The sequence below is a fragment of the Lissotriton helveticus genome, chromosome 2_1, assembly GCF_964261635.1.
Source record: "Lissotriton helveticus chromosome 2_1, aLisHel1.1, whole genome shotgun sequence".
NCBI lineage: Eukaryota > Metazoa > Chordata > Amphibia > Caudata > Salamandridae > Lissotriton > Lissotriton helveticus.
The window spans coordinates 1,649,068,469-1,649,085,962 of record NC_136059.1 but is presented as its reverse complement, the minus strand read 5'-3'; the positions used below and the strand labels follow the sequence as shown (position 1 = coordinate 1,649,085,962).

Here is a 17,494-nt window from a genome sequence, read left to right as displayed (position 1 = left end):
CTCGAGACCACATTTATGTGCTCCTCTGGAGGGGAGGCCTTCGCTACAGCAGAAAGAAAAGTAGAGAACAAGGTTCAGAACATTATGTCTGGGAGCAGGATGTCTTCTGGCTGGATCAGTTTTAAATAGATGGATCTCGTCACGAAATCACATCGTGGCTTGTCTGATCCCCCCTGTAGACATGAAAAACTTGGTATCACCCACAGACAGTGGTGATGTACGATGACATGTTGAAATGACTCCATTATGACGTGTTCTTGTTATAAAAGGCTGGTAACCAGGGAGCTGCGCCATTGCAGATCGGGACACCACTGGTGACTGTAGCTGGGCACACGTCAGGGGCTGAGCAGGCCCAGAGAAATGGAGCAGAGGCTGGGTGCAAGGGAACCAAGTAAGTAAATGAACCAAATGAAAACTGTACCGAAAACCAAACTGAACTGAAAACCAAAATTTAAACTAATATCAAAACCAAAATGAAACTGACGTGAAACGGACTTTAAATACCCATTTAACTTGATCCTTAATTTCTTCAACCCAATTACCTCAAATCAAATCGCACCCTCGTTCAACCCACTCCACTCTTTCTCAACCTAATTCTTTTTCCAATCCATTCCCTTCTTTTCTCCTCACCCCTTATCTTCGCTTTCATCCACATAATCTCCCTCTCGTTTTCTTCTCCTGCCCCATTCCTCGTCTATTCTTCCAGCCCCTTCTGATTTGTTACCTCCCACCCCCACACTTTCATATAATTCCTACCCACGTCTTCTAGCCATTTCTTTCCCTTTCCTTCATTTCACGCCCCTTTCCATTATTTAACTTTCCATTTATTACCATCACTAGCAGTTCAGTCATCTTTCTTTCCTCCCATCTTTCTCATTCTCTTTCCGATCTTCACGTACTTTCCCTATATCCTACCCTCCTCTTTGTTCACTATACCTTAGTTTTATTCACCTGTTCTCCAATTCCTTCTCTTCCACTGCCTTCCTATCATTCAATATTGACACACTTTAAACTCTTCTCTTAACCCTTTCTTATTACACTTTACTTATTTACTGGTCTATCCTTTCATTACCTAGCACACCCACTCCCTACCTTCTTCGTTTCTGTCCTTTCCCTTCCATATCAAACACTTCAATTACAGCAACAACTTGAACCATTATACCATTTCTGCTTTTCCCTTCCTCTCTTCTTTCATTTCTTTCCCCATTCATCTACCTACATTCATTCTTCTATTTACTTCTATTAACTTACCGCTGCTATACATGCTGAGATTCCTTTACGACTCCAACTCTTCCAAGCTCCAGCAACCCCCCTCCCCTTTCCTACAAAACCATTCCCTTACATACCCTTTCCCATCTATTCTTTAGCCTCTTGACCCCTCAAAATCCTGTGCCCTTCCCTTCACTATTCATCATTTCCTTTCTTTGCCACTCACTTCCACTCTTTCACTCTCCCCTCCTCTCCTATCTTCTCTTCATCTTTTCCAACCACTGAGCTTCCTTTCTCCTTCCAACCTATACCCAACCATCCTCCCCCTCCCTCTCTTTCTCTTCCTCTCACACACTCTTCCTCTCAACCTTCTTTCTCGCATTCCAATTACCTTCTCTCCCCTTCATGCCTCCTCTCCACTCCCCTTCCTTCCCCTCCTCACCCCTCCCTCCCTTCCCCTCCCTTCCTCCCATCTCACCCCCTCCCTTACCCTCCACGCCTCTCCTCACTCACCCTACCCGTCATATTCCCTCTCTCCTCATGTCCCCTCTACCCGTCACCCTCCTTTTACCCATCCCTCATCTTCCCCTTGTTATACTCCTCCTTCTCCCTCTGCTTTACTCGATGTCCCTCCCTCCCCTCCACACATCTCCAATCTTATCTCCAATCTAATCTTCTCTTCTCTTCTCTTCTCTTCTCTTCTCTTCTCTTCTCTTCTCTTCTCTTCTCTTCTCTTCTCTTCTCTTCTCTTCTCCTTCCTCCCTCTTTTCTCTCCTCTTCGCTCTCTCCTCTCTCTTTCTCCCTCCTAATTCTCTCCCCTCCCTCTCTTACCCTCTCCTCCTTCTCCCCTCCCTCAGCTTTCTCTCTCTCTTGCCTCGCTTCCGATCCTTTCCCCTTTCGTCCCCTCCTTCCCTGCCTCTTCTCGCCCCAGTCCGGTATGCAAGTAGCAGCCCTGGGCCCGGAAATATGCCTGCACAGTGAGTGATGAAAAAATGGCACTGGAAGGATTTAAGGGCCAGATGTAGGAGCCTAAATACCGGTCGGTAACGGACGATTTCGGCCGTTACCGACCGGTATTTAAGAATTGGCATGTAGGGGCCCTATTTTACCGATTCGGTAAATTTACCGAATCGGTAAAATACCGATTCGGTATTTTTACCGAATCGGTAACTTCCCGATGTAGGTGGGACTCTTCTGAGTCCCAAGGGCCTTACAGAATCGGTATTTTACCACCCAATCCATTTGGGTGGTAAAATACCGAATCCAGGTGTGCATGCACATTTGTGCATGCACACCTATGCCATGTGACAGACAGACATGCCCTTAGGTCATGTCTGTGTGCCACATGGCACACATGCCTGTATTTGGGGTGCTAAAGGGTGTCAAAGTGACACCCCCTGCACCCTTGCAGGAATCGGTATTTACCGATTCGGTAATTACCGAATCTGTATTTCCCATTGATTCCTATGATTCCTATGGGCTTGAAGCACTGCAGAAGAGTGAAGCAGGTTGAAAAATATAAGACTGCACGCTGACACCCTTTGGGGGACTGGCGAGGAAATAGTAACCACAAGAAAGATTTGGTGGAGGCTTGAAAACAACTAATATAGCAATGAATAAAAAAAAATCATAGTCCAGTCGGATATGAAGAAAATACTAGGTGAGGACGTAACTCACGTAGTTTGCTATAGGGTTATTATAGGGAAACTATGCTGAGTTACACGAGGATCGTAATCCAGCATTCAGCGCTATTTTCTTGCTGAAAAATGCACCTCACATCCAAATGGACCTTAGGATGCATTTTGCATTCAGAAAATAGTGTTTAATTCAACAGAACTTGAACAGCAGAAGCCCCTTGTTCTCTGTTCCTGTGATCTTGTGGTAATCTTTTTTGCCCCAAATTACTCAGAATTATGCGAGCAGGTGCATTTGCATAATTTCCTGTATTTTTGCCTCACAAGAGTAATGTGGATTTTTCAAAATTGTCCTGATTAGTCTGGCGTAAAATTTTACCAAGGCCTAGAAAATACACAGATCATTACCCAACAATGGGACAACCTGGGTTAGATATGGTATAGAAGAAAATTGGTCCAACTGGGAAGGTTAAATTTAGAAAATCATTACACCCAAAACAAAACATAAATAGACAAAAATGATGATCATTTCCCCAATTTATAGAATGTATATTAGGTCATATTCAATTAGTACAACAAATTCAATGGTTGCTCACATGCACATGAAGTGAAACAAGTGCTGAGGAAATGCTCGTGAAGGGATGGAAGTAGAGAGTGTGAGTACAAATAATTACAATCTTTACATGGAAATCATGAAAGAACCTAACAGTATATAATGTACTAACTAATATACTCCACAGTAGCAAGACGCCATAAATGAATATTTCATTGTCTGCACATGGGTAGTTTCTAAAAGTACAGCTTGAGGTTAAAGGAAAAGTCGACATTTCAACCCCAACCTGTCCGCCATTCGGAAAGCCTTCAGTAATCCTTGAGGGGCCTGCCACCGGGTGCAGGGATGAACTGCACCTCAGCTCTTTGCAATGAGTGCATGCATTCTGTTCGGTATGCATGCTCCGATTGTAAAGAATAGGATTGTGACCGAACAGGGTTTGGTCGCATTTTACTTCCTGGGCTGGAACCGATGATAGGAGGTCGTTAGGTTCCAGTTCCAAACTGATGTCGGACAGACCTGTCAGATGGACTCCGGTCCATCTGACATTGGAATCGGGACCTTAGTCTTAACATGGAATGTTCATTTTTCACAGCAATGATTATCAAAATGTTTGTGACGTGTCTATTTCCACTTTGTGCAGTCTGTCTGGTCCTGGAAACCTAAAACTATCCTTAAGTGTGTGGGATTGAGCTGGGCCTTGGCCTGCAAAGTAGTTGATCATCTGTTGGTGGCAAAGTGCAGTAGAGAATTTAGAGAATTCTTGAGGACCTAGAATGTCCACCAGCTAGACATATACAGGTGGTGTACCGATTCCTGTTTACATATCATAAGGAAAATGGGCCCAATGAAGCCTAAGTAGCAAAAGATAAATTCCCTTACACCTCTGATTTTGTCTGTCAGGGACTGAAATATACAACCAAGTTAAGTCTTCTCTGGAACTTAAACCTTATTCATTTAGACTTAGGGGCCGATTAGGATCGCGGTTTTCCCCGCATCCTCCGGGCCGGCGGAAGCCACCGCCGGCCCGGAGGATGCGGGAAAACCGCTGGGGAGGCACAAAAGACCCACCACCAAATTAGGATGGCGGTGGGTCTCAAAATCGGTCCGCAGCTTTTCCGCCGCGGTCGCCTTCCGACCGCGGCGGAAAAGCTCTAACATGGCTGGCGGTGTCTATCAGACAACGCCAGCCATGTTAGGATGGCGGAAAACAGATGCCTTTCCATGGCGGATTCTCCGCCGTGGAAAGGCATACGGTGAATTCTTTGGGGGCCCGTTGCCGGCCCCCAGGGTGAGTGGGGGGGTGGGGGGTGCACATGGGGGGTACCTATGGTACCCCCCTGTATTTGCGTGAACGAAGCGGCAGGCACCGCGCGGTGCCTGTTGCTTTGTGCATGCAAATGCTAAGCATGCATATTTAACTTTGCGGCGGGTGTTGCTTCAAGCAGCACCCGCCGCAATGTTAAATATTGAGGATGTGACCGCCAGGCTGGCGGTCACATCCTAATTGCACTGGAGGGACCGCCGCTGCCCCTGCGGACGGTCCCTCCTCCTCTAAGGTGGCGGACGGACGCAGGTCCGTCCGCCATCCTAATGAGCCCCTTAGAACGGAACACAGTACAATATAGTGGAATTTTATTGTTGCCATTGTAACTTCTACCACTTTCTTCTAACTTTAACAAATGAAAGTAATCACTTGGCAGTCACTATCTTTGTCTCTCCCCGCTAGTCTATGAAAGTATTTTTCAGCGTTTTCTTATGTGTCTGTATGCTCGACGTAAAGTAACAAAGTTCTGTGGGCCTTTTCCCATTTTAATGCGTGAGCAAATAGCAAAGAAGGAGAAAGAGGAAGGCAGCTAAGTGTTAACATCCATCTGGGTAAGTTGGAAAAAAATGTCACAATTTACACTGAAACAAAAACGACTGCAGGATTCAAGGATTATTTTTCTATTTAGGGCCACCCGGTGACCCCAAAGGAGATCAGGTGGAAATTCCCCTGTGAACGTTTTCTGGATGAGGTTTCCTTGTGTGCAGGAGGAAGTTATAATGTTTCCTTGGCTTTTGACCATGTCAGTCAATCTAATTGCACATCCTTCTCCCATCCTCCATTTTATTCAGAACATATTTATCCTGCAGATGTGCATGTTGTTGCTTACCAGTCATCATCAGTCTGAATTCGAAGAATGTACAATAAATGACATCCGTGAAGATGAACTTGGAGCAGTTTGGACATTCAGCAGAAGCAGACCCCATCCAGATGCTGACGTGAGGTACTACTGCGGCAGCCGCAGATGTAGCTTACACTAATGATTCATGACAGTGCTCAATCTAATGGGCTTGGGAATAAGCACTCACTCTGAAAGCCATTTATTCACAACACAGACGTATCCCACAGTGTGAGGCAATATGTCAGCTTGGCCCTGGAGAGCTGACGTCACATTCTGATTTTCTTTCTCTATGTGGTCCTACCATACATTAAATCAATAAAGAAAACCAAACAAAAAACATTATTGTAGAATATCACATGATATATTAAGTGAAGAATGTACTTATTAAACAACATAAGTTATAAAAACGTGCCAGATTTCATTTTTACATGAAATAATGAGTCTGCCTTTATTTAAACTATTACCAAACGAATGCTTAAAATTAAAGGACTTCTCTTCTGTTCGTTCCTACTGTGAAATTGGGTTGAAAAGACTTTTACATCAATTTCGAATTAGAGAAGAATTTGTGTAACAAACATTGAGAGTTTTTTTCAGCAGAAATCTACTGCATGCATTGATTCTGTTACCATTAGGTAACAGAATCAATATTTCAATATTGTTATGTTATGTTTTGCAGATTTTTATTCAGCACTATCACACAAGAGGGCATCCTGGCAATGTGTGGGTGTCTAGCCAAACCTAAGTCCTAGGGGGACTACTCAAAAAGCCAGGGCTTCAACTTCCTGCAGAATTCTAAACGTGAGTGGGTAGCTGGTCATTCCATGCTTTAAGAGTGAAGTAGGAGAAGACTCGACCTGCCAAAACTGGTTTTCTATATGCATGGGATGTGTGTAAGAATAAGTTCGGCGAGCGAAGGCATCTGGAACGTTTGTGAAATCAGATGTGAATCTTGCCGTAATGCTGGGCCACTGCTATGTAGTGCCTTGATTGTGTATTCTCTCATTTCACTTCTGGTGTGATATGAGAGTCATGGGAGACAGATTAATTCTGGCCACAGAGTTCTGAGTGGTCTGCAACCTACTGGTGAGCTTTTTTGTTAATCCCAGTATAGACGGTGTTCCCGTAGCCAAGCTTGCTTACGACAATGGCATGCGTGACAGTTTTCTAGGTGCTGATTGGGAGCCATTAGAAAAATCTTCTCAGCATCTTAAGGGTATGGAAGTATGAGGCGGTGAGTATGTTTCAGCTAACTGTAACTGCTGAATTTCTCTGGTTTTGTGCGAGTGAAACTTGAGGCTAACTTTAACGTCCCTGTTACCTTTGATTTTTTCAGTGAATTTCTAAGGTTTTTGAAAATTCTATTTCTAACTATAACGTCCCTGTAACCTCTGATATTTTCTGTGAATTTCTAAGGTTTTTTAATTGCTAATTGTTAGCCATAAAGTTCCTGTATTGTTTGGGTTTTTGAATTTCTAAGGTTTATTTAAATTCTATTTCTTAATCGTAATGTCCATTTTTTTGTAAGTGACCCTGTAAGACTTTCCTACTTTCTTTCTATAATTGGATATTGTGTATTATATTTATATAATACACCACTCATTTTTTGATTTCATATGTCTTTGTCAGAAAATACATTATTAACTCGTTTTATTTTTAACAATTTTGTAAGTTAGCACAACATTGGTGCATTTATAGTGGCGATTCTGTCATCAGTAAATGTATTTCACCTGGGGAAAAATACAAGTAAAGACATTTTCTAAATAAAGTTTAACTGTAAATATTTAGTACAAAATTACTTTAACTTTTCTTTCTATGATCAATTTAGAATAAAGCCACCTTTTCAACAATAACAAAAAAATAATCGTGCCTACCGAAATCATTGCGATGACGTCAGTAATCGCAAAGAGCGCATGGTATATACAAAGTGTAAAACATATATATAGACATATTCTACAGTATTTTTAACAGTATAGCCTTATCAGTGTACCTTTTAAACTCATATTTTTCCAGAGAGTTTCCAGAATAATCACCTCCAAACACTTTTCCCCGTTTTCACGAAGACAGTGGAAGTTGCGATGACGTCGGTAATCACGGATAGCGTGTATTTTTCAACAACTCTGAAACTTATATGAAGAGGTATTGTGAACACGTTTAGTATAGCTATTCACTATTTTAATGTTGAAAGCTCTGCTTTTATTTCCATTTTTAAAGAAACTACTTTAAACTTATATTTTGCATTTCTGCTTCACCGCGGTAACCACAACTATTTCTGTCACCGCAATTATAACATGACCCGGAAAGCAAGGAATAGCACTGAATAACATACTGTTCAACAAAATCAATAGGAAGTATATACCCACTGCTCCTTCTTGAATTTTCTTTCCTAGAACTTCATTCTGAGTAGGTGGATTCATTTTGCTGTGCAAAGCTTTTGATCCTATTTTTATATAAAAAATGGCAACAAAGCAAGGAGATGGGGGGCAGCATGAACCACAGAAGGACCAGGAGGGGGAGGAGGAGGCAGACACTGAAGATGTGGAAGAAGTGGAACTTCCACAAAAGAGAGTCAGTGTGACATATGATTTTTTTACAATCTGATTAGGTGAATCAAAACAGCTGCCAAACGTGTGAATTGTACAATCTGCAAGAAGAGCCTCTCGAGAATAACCAACAAGAAATATTCATGTGGGACAAAGTCCATGTTATGCCATCTAAACACCCATCATAAAAAACCTCTCAAACTGACGATCAAGCAGGGTGAAGCTGGACGACCATCTACTTCAGTGGCAGTAGCAAGAATTCCTGGTCAAACCCTCCTTTCTTAGGGGCAGAGTACTACAGATCAGCAGGGTGTACCGTTCCTAACTGGACGTGTGGGGAAGGGGAAAGGGAGGTCTTTCTTCGTGAAGCACTCACACACCCCGGAGGATGTCATGCTTCATCATTGGGCCTTGCTCCTTGACGTGCCGGCGCTGCAATGTCTGACGCGCTCCCGTAACCAGGGCTTTTTGTCGGAGATCTTTTGAAGAAGCAGTGTGAAAAAAAAAGCCAGGAGCAGTCCTACTCTGGTCAAGTTTTTTGGTTTAGGTAGCTGAGTGAACGAATTACCACATGCATACCGCCTCAGTGAATGGATGAGTGCAAGGGTAGTGCTTGGGTGATTAGAAGAATGTATAAGTAGTGCCTGGTTGATTGGATGAGTGCATCAGCACTGCCTGAGTGAATGGATGAGTGTATGGATAATGTCTGGGTGAATGAATGAGTGTATGGGTAATGCCTGGTGATTAGATAAGTGGATGGATAGTGGCTGGGTGAATAGATGAGTGCACGCGCGGGTATTGCCTGGGTGAATGGATGAGTAGAAGGGTAGTGAGAGGGTGATTCGATATGTGCATGGTTAGTACCAGAGTGAAAAGATGAGTGCATGGGTAGCTTGCAAGTGAATGGATCAGTGCAACGTTAGTACCTGAGTAAATTAATGAGTGGAAGGGTAGCGCCTGAGTGATTGGATGAGTGCAAGGTAGAGCCTTGGTAATTTTATTAGTGCAAGGGTAGTGGCAGCTGATTGGATGAGTGCATAGATAGTGCCTGGGTGATTAGGTGGATGAATGCATAGTGCCTGCATGATTGGGTGAGTACGTGGATGGTGCCTCAGTGAATGAATGAGTGCAAGGGTAGTGTCTAGGTGATTAGATGATCTCATGGATAGTGTGTTGGAGATTGTGTGAGTGCATAGATAGTGCCTGAGTGAATGGATGAGTTCATAGGTACTGCTTGGGTAATTGGATAAGTACATGGATAGTGCCTAGTTGATTGTATGACTGCATGAGTAGCGCATTGGCTAGTGCAAGTGTAGTGGCTTGGTCATTGGGTGAGTACACAGATAAGGTCTGGGTGATTGCATGAGTACATGGGTACTGCCTGGATGATTGGATGAGTCCATGAGTAGTGCCTGGGTGAGTGGATGAGTGCATGGGCAGTGACTCAGTGAATGGATGAGTGCATACTTAGGGGCTATTACAATGGTGGCACAGCAACTGAGCACGGGACTGATCGCTGAAGTTGCAGCGATCCCACCATGCAAATTAGGATGCACACGCCATACTGGCGGGTGCATACTCGACATTAACATTGCGGCGGGCAGTGCTGTAAGCAGCACCCGCCGCAATGTTATGCCCATGTTGTGATTAGCCATGCACAACATGACAGGTACCGTGTGGCGCCTGCCACCTTGTGCATGGCAATGATGGGGGATCCCATGGGTACCCCCCAGTGCAGCCACCCACCTCTCCCACCCCAATGGGCCCCGCAGAGATTTCACATATGCCTTTCCATGGCGGAGTCTCCACCATGGAAAGGCATGCATCCTAGTATGGATGGCGGTGCCTGCAAGGCACAGCCACCATATTGAGTCCCTTTTCCGCCCAGCCGACAATCCGCCGAGTGGAAAAGAGGCGGACGGTCTTCCCATCTGCCGCGGTGCCCCTCACCTTACTAATATGGCAGGGTGAACAAGGGTCATTTGCTGGGTGGATCTCCACCGCCGGGCCGGCGGTGTCTACCACCGGCCTGTCGGCAATCTGCCTGATATCATAATGGGCCCCATAGTGTCTGGGTGTTTGCATAGTGCATGGGTAGTGCCTGTGTGATTGGATGAGTTTCTGAGTAGTGGCTGGGAGATTAGATGAATTCAAGTGCAGTACCTGAATGATTGGATGACTGTTTAGGAAGTGGCTGGATGATTGGACTAGTGCAACTGTTGTGCATGAGAGATGAGTACATGAGTAGTGACTCAATGAATCTATTACTAGATCAGTGATTTGACACACGTAATATATCGCGACCTCTAATCTCTGTGAAGAAATAAACAAAAATATATTAGAATTTCATTCAGGCAACCAAACAAATACACAATATATTTTTACCAAAACTTTAATTCAACATGGACAAATGTTTTACAGTTTTTTCCTGTTTTCAATGGATTGTAAAAAAAAAAATTTGCTCAGTAAATCATTATAACTATGCCCTACTGGTTCACTTCACTCATTACAAGTTTTTTAATACTGTCTTGCTGATAGGTTACTACCTTAATGAAAACAATTATATGGTAAAATAGTTTCCGATTTTATTATAGCTGGTACAAAATGTCCAACAATTATGAAGCAGTATTAATTTTTGGATATCCTTTTGTAACATCATCCCTATTAGGCCAAATAATGTCTAAACTGTTCTTAGTCCATGTGTGAAAAACATAACTCATAGTACAGGGTAGAAGTTGCTGTAACAGAAACAAAGGGGGACTTTTTTGTGGTGAAGAGACTTTTCACATGCATCTTAAGGCTACTGGAATTATAGTACCTCCATTTACTTTTTATCTGTAGTAACACAATGTAGTCCTCAAATATTTATAAATTCCTTTCCCGCAATTAAAAAGAGTCCTTCATTTCTAACAGCTTGCTGTAGACAACAACCCCAATAGGCCGAATAATGTCTCATAAACACATAATCCATATATATATCAACGCAATACCACATTTTCTTATCTTCATTCTGTTTGACATCTTACATATAATGTTTAGTGTCCAGAGGTTATATTAACTCCTTCATGAAATATGATAGCTATAGTTGTGAAAGTTATTTTTTATATGGAAATTTGTGCAACTTTAAAGTTTGTAATTTTAGTTCCTAACTTAGGGGCCCATTAGGATGGCGGGTGGACTTTGTCCGCCCGCCATCCTGTCGTGGGAAGGGACCGTCCGCCATAAGGGTGGGGGTGCCGTGCATGGAATTAGGATGCACCCGCCACGGGTGCATCCCGCATTTTTAACATTGCGGCGGTGGTGCTGAAAGCACTGCCCGCTGGAATGCTAAAAATGCATGTTGTGCATTTCAAAGCACAACATGACAGGTGCGGTGCCAGCCATGTTGTACTTTGAAACGCAGGGGGGTACCATAGGTACCCCGCAAGTGCACCCCCCCCACCCCCCTTTCACCCTGGAGGCCTGCAACGGGCCCCCAAAGCAATGCCACCGTGGAAAGGCATAGGACCGCAGGCATCGTAATATGGGGAGAGGAGTTGGCCTAACGGCTAGGCCGCTCGACCTCGGACCTGGGGATCTGGGTTCGAGTCTCGGTAACGACGCCAAAACCTCCTGTGATTCTGGGCAAATCACTTGCAGCCTGATTCATGAAACGAAAATCGGCTGGCAAAGGGCCAGATTCTGAGAATCTGGCCCTTTGCGAGCGCAATTATTGCATTTGGGAATTATCATCCCAAATGCAATAATCGCTATTACAGAATTCGCTATTGTGCGAGGAATTGCATTTAAGGAATCTCTATTAGAGATTCCTTAAATGCAATTCATCAACCAATTTTAAATTGCTAATTCGCAATTTTGGGCCGCTATTTACCGAGAGGTCAGACCTCTCGGTAAATAGCAAAAACTTAGAAAAATGCTTTTAAAAGCATTTTTCTAAGTTGCATGTTGCACACACACATGTCCTTTGGACATGTGTGTGCGCAACACCTGTTCCAATTTGCATTTAAGGGGTGCTACAGGGTGTCCTTTGGACACCCCTGGCACCCTTTAAATCGCTATCTTATTTGCGAGTAGCAAATTGCTACTCGCAAATAAGGAATACTCCCCATTCATTCCTATGGGCCTTTTGGCCCATAGGAATGAATGGGCAGTTATTCCTTATTTGCGAGTAGCAATTTGCTACTCGCAAATAAGGAATGTGTAGGAATCGCTATTTATTTAGCAATTCCTACATGAATACCGTTTTGCGAGTCTCTAATAGCGATTCCTTATGAATCTCTATTAGAGACTCGCAAAACGGTACTTTGATGAATCAGGCTGTTAATCTCCCCGTGCCTAAAATGAAAGTGTGTCCTCATGTAACGTAACTGGAAAAATATGTAAAGCGCTCTGATACCTGATTCGGTTCGGGTCTAGTTCGCGCTATATAAAACTCTACAAAAAAAAAAAAAAAATGGTTGGCGGTGTCTCGCAGACACCGCCCCCATATGTACGCACTTTTTCCGCCGGTCGCCTACGGCGGACGGTCTTCCCATCCGCCGCAGACCCCCCAGCCATCCTAATGTGGCGGGGGGTCATTTCAGTGAGGATGGCGGGCGGATTGCCCCCGCAAGGCCAGCCTGGCGGGGCAATCCGCCCGCCATCCTAATGGGCCCCTAAGTACCATGCACTCTGCATTGTTTTAGCATGACTGTGATATATTTTCCATATCTCTGTAGAAATAACGTTGATCTAAGTTCTGCTCTTCAATTTGGACAGGTCATAACTTGATAGACGTTTGTAGTTACATTTCCAAATGGTCCAGCTTCACAATTTGGAAATGTCAAGTAGAGGAATCGTTCTGAATTGATTTCAGCGCTATAGATACATTCACAATCTTCACAGATATGGGTCCATTTATAAATTAAATCAAATAATTCATTGATATTCTTATCTTCTTCATCTAATAATACTACCATTATCATTAGAAATTCTTGAGCATCCTGCTAAAGGTTTTGACAGAACACTACTGAAACAGTACAGTCATCAGTGAGTTTTCTTATTCCAGTAGCAGAATGTATAATACTTCTATCACTTCTTAATTCTACAAGTAAATTACACAGTTGTGAAGACATTCTTTATCTACCTCTTTAACAGAATTTGCAAAATTAGGCAAATGATATAGTCCATTTCATACTACATTTGCATAAAAGTTCACTCCAAATCTATTATCAAAGTGATAGCCTTGTATTTCCTCATTGTGCTCTAGTTTTCTTTTCTTTCCTACTTCTTGATTTTCTTTTTGTTCATCTTTCTGTTCAACTGTGATAGACTGATTAGATATTTTCCGCTTTGAACACAGTATTCATTTTTGAACCACAGGATACTGGTGTGTATTGACCACTTAACCAATTACACAGCTCACATCAGCACTCACTTTCTTCTCATCAAAATCAATCAGAAATAAACCAGACACTTTTCTAATTTGCGACAAAGCAACATATTACATTCCTTCTTTGAATACACTACTACCAATATTAACAAGACCTGTATCTATACTTAAACCTTAGGATTTATGAATAGTTTCTGCATACGCTAAAGACACTGTGAACTGCTATCGCTGGACATACAAGTCTTTCACAAGTACGAAACATATAACATATCCACTAATCTGCTTAACTTCAGCAATATCATCAAATTTTATAGCTGAGTATTCCACATCATTTCTGTTTGGCTAATTAACAAATGTCATTAATACCCATTGCATGATTCACTAGCCCTTCTTCAACATTTAAATTACGATGTAAGATTACACAGCAATTTTTACAGATACGTAACTGTTTTTCAAATCCTGCAGTTTTTGACACAGACTTTTCTAAACTATCCAATTTCAATTTCAGTTTTTCTGTTAGTAGCACTGTAACTCCTTGATGTTCAATTTTATCTATTGCAATCATTTCGACAATCTCTTCTTTTTCCATTTGCAATCATTGTTCATTGAATTTACTACTCTCCTCAAGGATTGACATCAAACAAACAATAGACTTCTCTTCCTAAAACAAAATTGTACATTACTTGGAAACACATTTTTCATGAGACAGGTAATTCTGTCTTTCCCTCTTTTGTGAGGACTCCCACTCTCATATCCTTTATATATCTTAGGGAACATAATTCTGCGGTAGTTGCTGCTTTTACGCAGCTATGTGTGGGCGTTAAAACCTTGTTATCTAGGCCCATCAAGGAAGTTTAATACTGATTTTTCCACAGCTAATAGAGCTCTTTGAAGGGCACTTGTTAAAAAACCTAGCGATAGAACCCTTACTAAAACACTTAGACAACTCTATAAAGTTGCTAGTTGATTAGAAAGGAGGAAATAATTAGGGATCGTTGGGACAATCTCGCCCGCACAGTTACGCTAAAAATGGGAAGGATTTCTCGTTGGCTGTTAAAGGTATGAGGTCTTTAGGACACCCTCTGTCTTCAATCAGCTGTAATGTTACCAGCGAGACATGGGAAGCATATTTTCTAAGATTTATTCAGCACCAGTCTCAACTATAGCCCCCAATGGGCATTTAATTACCACTATGGCCTTGATTAATTTGTAACGCGTTTCATTTCATGATATGCTATAAAGCCTACTGTAGTATTGTTAACATAATAATTGCAAATTGGACAATGTATTGAATGTTTATGTATATCCAAGTTTGTGATTTTTTTGTTATTATTGTCATGCTTATGCAATTGTCTAAAGCTAAATAATATTTTCGTTGATGCATACAAGATTAAAGTGTTGAGCATTGTTCTATAATTAAACTTAAGGGATTGACAACAACCCAGTGAATAGTGCACAGTGCGAACAAGTTATCAAACTTGTAACAGTATTCCTTTGACCAGACACTTGGACTTACAACACGTGTATCACTGTAGCACCATATAGTAATCATTTGGAATTTAAATATTGTAAATAAGTAAAGAAAGGAGTGCTCCTCCAACCCCTTATCTTTAGTAGATATAGAGCCACAGTTTCCTGTCTTACTTGTTGCATTGCATTATCAACCCCATTCATTGCTATTGCAGCTTCTTTTTCAATGATTGGCTGCCTAAGAGGATCTTGACTTTCAGGTGTTAAACTTTGACTGCTCTGAGAACTCTCTCTTGCTATCTCAGCAGCAATTGTTTCTTCTTGTTCAATCTCATCTCTCAGCATTTGAAGATACACTGGAAACACAGAGCACTCAATGCTGTCTTTCACAGCGCTAAAAGAGTCTTCATAACAGTCAATTTCTCCAAGTAGCTCACTTTCAGTCTCCATGGCTTAAACAACTATAACAAGGCTAAATAGAAAAATTCTCTTTTGTCTAGAGTTTGGCAACGTAGCTTTTGATAGTTGAATACATTTCCTTTGTTATGTCTCACCAAATATCACTCAGATCCAGCCACATCAAATTTACATTCATCTATGCTTTCACTGACATTACTTCTGAAATTATAATGTTGAAGTATTTCATAAAGACACAGCCTTTCCAGATGATAACTTATTCTTGGAGGGAAACGGCCACTACAACGCGGCCGTTTCCACGAATACCTTAACCACGCATGCATTACAACGCATGTGTGGTTACTATGAAAGCCTTTACCACGCATACCTTTACTACGAGGTACGTAGTAAAAGCATGTGTGGTAAAGGGTTAAAAAAAGGGGGGTTTGGGGGTTCTCCCCCCCCAAAAAAAAACTCACCAGAAGAAACGTCGAGATGTGCAGGAAAACGGCGTCGTTTAAAAGGAAACGTAAAGGAACTTTGGCTTCCTCTTAACGACGTCACCACAAAAGAAGTCGAGGAAAAGATTATGCGTAAAAAAAACATTCCGTTGTAACGCATGCGTGGTAAAGGCATGCGTTGCAACGGAATGCGTTGTAAGAACGTACAACCCTTCTTGGATAGTGTGTATCCAGCATGTTACTCTTCAGAATATCTGTACTGTGTGGCTCAAATTTCAGCAATATATTGAATTCCAGGAAGAGACCCCAGTACTCTGTTACTCTGTTACGAGTATGCGCAAGCCCTAAATTCACCCATAGAACTCCCCTAGATTTAGAAAAAAACTAGCTGAGCTTAACTGGTCTACACATTCATAGGAGCCTATCTCTCTGTGAGGATGCATTTTCAAACTAAAACTGTACTATTTCTCCTTAAGAATCTTTACTGCTTATATCTCCTCCCATATTTCTTTCATCTCAGTTTTCTCTGACTTAGTTATGTAAGATGTAACATACCGAGCAACAGCAATTGAGTTGTCTGGAACAAACTGTACCTCCACGTTTGCTTTCCACATATTCAGAATCACAGGGTTGTAGTCATTAATGTACTTGGAGGCCTCTGTTCTTCCTATGTTGTATGTCTTTTTCAGAGATTTCCTTGTAAGTGTATGTCTGACTGCAGACAAAAAGTTGTTGACTCTTCATTGTGAGATGACAGGTCGTGGGAATCCAAAATGACATCTTGTATAACATTTCCCTTTTTCTCTGCATCTTTGGTAACAGTATTTCTGCATCTATGAATTTGGAATCATAGATCTTGTCATCTTAAAATGTTGTCACTACTTTCCTTTGGGATGGAGCAAGTTACATACTGCTCACCACTGTCTGTTCCAAACTTTGGGGCATCTTTTATCGACAACAGCATGTGAATATGGGGAGCACCTCCGGCTTGATAATCTTTATGCAAAAATAAATCACTTTACCAAGAGAAGGTTTTGTTTTGCTAAAGATGAAAGCCATCATTGCTTGAAATCTGTGATTAAAATATCTGCAAACATTTGCAGGGTCTAGTGAGCACATTTCTCCTGGTGTCTTCGGATGAATGTCTTTTATATTTGAATTTGCCTCCTGCAAGAATTCTAGCAGGTTATCCCAAGCATATTCAGCACAACTCAGCAGCAGGAGCCAAGTAAGTGCTCCAAGTTTCCTCAACATGCACTTGAGTTCACCGATACCAATATACATTAGTCCCACGCTGATATGTCATTAGGAGTATTAAATTGTCTTCCAAGAGCTCATCTTTTCCGTGAACTTTTTCCAAAAGTTCTCTTGCGGATATATTATGCAAATTAACTACTGTTTTTAGAAAATGATTCACAGCATATTAGAGGCCAGACAAGTAACTCTCAAATAATAGGATCTTCTGAATAAAGTCTACTACATCTACTCTACCTTTTAGATCTTTTTGCAGCTCTGTTGGGGGTAACTTGACTGTCTTTTGCTCTATATGTACAACAGCCTGAAATAAATGTATAGTTTGGATAAGAATGGACTCAATAATATTTAAACCTTGAAGTGCTTCTGGAATGCAAACCAGTTTTAACTTGTTATGCACAGCTCTAGCAAACATTTTATTATCCTCTAATTTATTGT

At 41.8% G+C, this 17,494-nt stretch overlaps 1 long non-coding RNA gene across 1 annotated transcript in view; it reads left to right on the top strand.

Moving 5' to 3' along the window:
- The first annotated feature begins 310 nt into the window (after positions 1-310).
- Positions 311-17,494, top strand: part of LOC144819884 (uncharacterized) — a 207,845-nt gene continuing 190,661 nt past the window's right edge. The window contains exon 1 of the long non-coding RNA XR_013607607.1: positions 311-391. This is a non-coding gene — a long non-coding RNA (uncharacterized LOC144819884). The remainder of the gene's footprint in view (positions 392-17,494) is intronic.